The sequence below is a fragment of the Crocuta crocuta genome, unplaced genomic scaffold, assembly GCF_008692635.1.
Source record: "Crocuta crocuta isolate KB4526 unplaced genomic scaffold, BGI_CrCroc_1.0 scaffold15, whole genome shotgun sequence".
NCBI classification, from domain to species: Eukaryota; Metazoa; Chordata; class Mammalia; order Carnivora; family Hyaenidae; genus Crocuta; species Crocuta crocuta.
In genome coordinates, this window is record NW_027530508.1 from 3,957,199 (window position 1) to 3,961,758 (window position 4,560).

The following is a 4,560-nucleotide window of genomic DNA, read 5'->3' on the forward strand; positions in this document are numbered from 1 at the left end:
GCCTTTTTGAAAAAACATAAATAGAAGCTGATTATGCAGCCTTGTCTGCACTTGGCTTCATTGACTTAAAAATATATCTTGGACTCAATCCATATCGGTGCATAAAGGGACTCCTCCTTGGTCTTTACAGCCGCATTGTATTCCCTTCTGTGGATGGATGTACTGCAATATAGTTAATGGGTCCACTCTTGGTGGACATGAAAGATGGTTCCAATATTTTCTCTTATGGCTAAGGTTGCAATGAACAGCTAAGTTAATCCTTCTAAACGCATAGGTTGGGGGCCCCTGGGTGGCTCAGTCGATTGAGTGTCTGACTTCAGCTCAGGTCATGATCTTACTGTTTCCTAGTTTCAGCCCTGCGTCGGGCTCTGTGCTGACAGCTCAGAGCCTAGAGCCTGCTTCGGATTCTGTGTCTCTCTCTCTGCCTCTCTCTCTCTGTCCCTCGCCCACTAGTGCTCTGTCTTGCTCTCAAAAATAAGCATTAAACAAAAATTAAAAATAAATAAATAAAAGCATAGCTTGGACCTTGTCAGTACAATTTTCAAAAACTCCTCAAAACTTTCTCCTTTGCAGGCAGAAGAGCCCCTTAAATGCAGAGATTATTAAAAACCCCTCTGGGGCTGTGATGAAAGCCACGGACCTGCTCCCCCTCAAAATACTCATGGACAACTGAAGGTGTGGGATTCAGGGACTTCCGGAAACCCCAACCATGGACGCAATAGTGCCAAGTCACCTCTCCCGGCTGTGGTGTGCTCGTGGCTTGGGACTGGACATTTTGAACCGCCAGGTGCACTGCGCCTGAGCTGCAAGGCCTTGGGAAAGTTCATGTCCCTCCCCTCCCCACCCCTGCACCAGCTTCTCCACTGCCCCTACAACCCCATGCGAAGCTCCCTCCGGTGTGCCAGCTCTTGTCACCCCTGGGGCCTTATCCCCTTCCCTGTCCTAGCTTTCTCTCCTGGCTCGGCCACCCCAGTCTCCTTTTAGCTCTTAGAACACACCAGGCACATGCCAGCCTCCTCGCCTTTGCTTTCGCCTCCCTCCACCTGGGATGCTCTTCTCACCACGTCTTCAAGGCTTGCTAATTCCCTTCATTTGGACCTCTGCTCACATGCCTCCTCTTCCTCCAGGAGGCCTGCCCCGACCACCCTAGCTACAAGAGCACCCCTCCACCAATCGTTTTTATTGACATTGTGGTAAAATACCCATCACCTCCAAATTCACCATGTTACCCATTTTTAAGCATACAGCTCGGCATTGTTAAGCACATTCCCAGCACTGTGCGTCGCCACCAGAAACGTTCAGATTTTTTTCATCAGCCCCAACCAGCTCATTACCAATCTTTAGCCCCTTTACTTGTCTTTGTTTTTCTTCACAAGTTATTCCTACCCGATGCAAATTATTGCTGCCTGATATGGTAGGTAAGTTACTTATCTATTCATCATGCGCAGTTCGGGCCAGCCTCTCCTCCCCTCACTTGTTTACCTGTCTTCTTCTCCAGTCACACGGATGGAACTGTGCTCCCCTGCAGTGCTCCCCTGCGAAGCCTCTGCCCAAGCTGCCTCACCGGAAACAATGTCCCTTCTTCAGGCATCAAAAAGCCTCTTCATTTTTTTCAAAACGCTGCTCGCATCTCGCCTCCACGGGAAAGGATTCCCAAACAAATCATCACCCCGGCGGCTCGCCCTCTCCAACTTGCCCCTGACCCTGTTTCTGCCTTGAAATCGGCCAAGTCTTTTGTGGTGTAAGTAACCGAAATCCAGCTCAAAGTGGTTAATGGGGAAGAAAGAAAAAAAAAAGTGGAGGGTAAGTTATTGGCTTCCAGAACTGAATTCAGGGCACTGATTTTGTGGCTGAAGACAAGTTATCTTAGGATATCATTAGAACGTTCTCTCTCCATCCCTCATCCCTGCTTTCCTCAATGTCAATTTTATTCTCAGGGAGCTTCTCCTCTTGGGGTGGCAAAGATGGCTGTCAGGGACTCTGGATCTTTTTGGTTTCTTTCACAAACCCTGTAGCGCCAGCCCTTTCCCTAGTAGTTCAGCGAAAAGTCCCGGGGAAGGCCCCCATTGGCTTGCCTGGGGTCACGTGCCCCAGCTGGTGCCAATCCCTGCGGAAAGAGGGATAAAGCATCCTGATTGGCCAGGCCCAGTCACGTGATCGCCTCTGCCGCGAATGTGGGTTTGCCTGGCCGGAGCTGTACAAGAACCAAGAGTGCAGGCGCTGTGGTTTTCCAATAGAAAATGGAGAAATCGCCATTCGCCGGGCAAAAGCTTCAGCTGTCCCTAGCAATGCCTGTGTGGGACCAGTGGCCCCACTGCCACCAGGAACTTGAGTTATTCTTTGTAGGATGTGTCTTCTCTCTGAATCTGTGAGCTCCCGGAGGCAAAGCCCAGCCTCCAGCGCAGAGTCTAGCACGTGGACCGCACTTGAACCCTCCGTGCTTCCCTCCTCTCCTTCTAGACACAGAATCCTTTTTGCCCTCAGTCTGTGACTTGGCCAGATTTGGAGGAGCCTCGCTCTGGCCGGTGCGGTGGCCCTGACCCCTACCCTACCTCTCTGGCACATCATGTCCCCACAGAGGTGGATCGGAAGGTCTAGTTCGCAGCCCATGTCGTTGGTGTGACCTTGAGAAAGCCTCCTTCCTTCTGTTCCCCTCACCGCCACCACCACCACGACCAAGCCTCAGCAGTCCTTTCTGTTAAATGGGGGCTGGGAGAGGCGTTTGTCCTGAGAGGCTTAGTCTCCTTCTCAGCCCATCACGTCCCCTCTTTATCATTTTTTTCCAGGTCTGGGTGCCACCTGGGCTGCCAGTTACATAATATTTTTTTTTCTTTAAACGGTTCCTCTTTTAAATACATAAATATATTCATTTCGAAAGGGAACTTTGGATCCCTCCATAAAAGGAAAACCAGTATCTCGTGCCATAAATAGAAGGTAACCATAAAAATAAGTACAATGAAAACAAAACAATGTCATAAAATTCTTGCCAGATCCGGCTGCCCGCTGAACGCTTGGAGGTGGAGGCTCGCTCTCTGTTAAAACGGGAAGTAAGTGTTAAGAGAGGTGTTAAAAACACACCAGCATTCAACGGAGACTTTCTCCTTAATAACAAGTTGAAGGAAAGCTGGAAAAGGGAGGAAGGTTCTCGCTGTGAGATCTTGTAGCTCTTTCGTGAGGTGTGACTCCCACTAGCAGCGGCTCAGGTGGGACCTGCCACACCCAACCCACTCTTAGGAAGTGGAAGACCTGGCTCTCCCATCCCTAGGACGAGAATACAATGTATTTTTGTATTTGCATAAATTTGCATGAAGCAACTCTGCAAAGATCGCAAAATGAATAAAGGTGGTCTGAACCCAACAGATGGGAAATTCGGTGGCCGTGAGGCTCTTCACAATATCCCTCTTTATATTTTTTGAGCCACGTTACTCAAATTTTAAATCATCAAACATTTGTGAGCACCCATTCCGTAAGCAGACGTGATGCGAGGCATTGTGAGTTCATTCATTCATTCACTCTTACAAACTCATCAGTTCAATGAGCATTAGCCCGAACCACAGATGACCAGCTAGGTACTGTGGGCTTATTCGTTCATTGTTCGGTTCATCCTGACCTTCGTCGGGACTCTGTGACTCTGTTCACTCTCCCGGGGATGGATCAGCGTTAAGTCCTGCCCTGGCAGAGATCACAGATTAGAGGGGAAGCCGGTGGCCTGACAAGTGAATGGCGGGGAGTCCACGCACTAAGCTCAACTTGTGCGAGGGTGGGACAGAGCAGATTGCCAGTCGCTTTGCTGCAGAACTGTGTGCGTCCTCCTGCGCTGGGATGGGGGGAAGGGAGGCAAAGGCAAGAGCAGAGGGGATAAGGCGAGGCAGGTGAGGGGGACCCCCTCCTGAAGGTCTGGCCACAGGGAGAGGAGCTCGGGCATCAGGCAGCAGGAAGTGGGAGAAGGGGCTGCCTTTGACTGAGATGAATCCCAGCTACCCTACAAAATGCCTCCATCCATTCCATTTCCAGTGCCGTCTGTGCCTTCTGCTTTCCTCTCTTGCCCAGATGACTACGATAGCTTCCTTGCTGGGCTCACCCCTCTCTTCTCCTCTTCAACTCACAGTAGCCAGAATGACAGCTTCAAACCTTACAATAGCTTCCTGATGCCACTGGGACAAAATCCAAACTCCTTACTGTGGCCCACAAAGTGTCGTGTGACCCAGCCTCCGCCGATGTCACTGACCTCCTCTTTTTACCACGCTCTCCCTCAGTCACTGCACTCCGGCCACTGGCCCCTTTAACTGTTCCTCAGATACAGCCAATCTACCTCAGGGCCTTTGTATGTCCTGTCCTCTCTGCTTAGAATGCCAGCTTCTTATACTTCAGCTTTCATCTTAAATACCATCATCTCAGGAAAGCCTGGCATAACCTTGTAATTTAAAGCAGGGATCATCAAACAGTGGCCCACATTCCAAATGTGGCCCACCACCTGCTGCTGTAAATAAAGTTTTATTGGAATATAACCGTGTGACTTCACATACACATGGTCTATGGTTGCTTTCTCACTGTAATGGC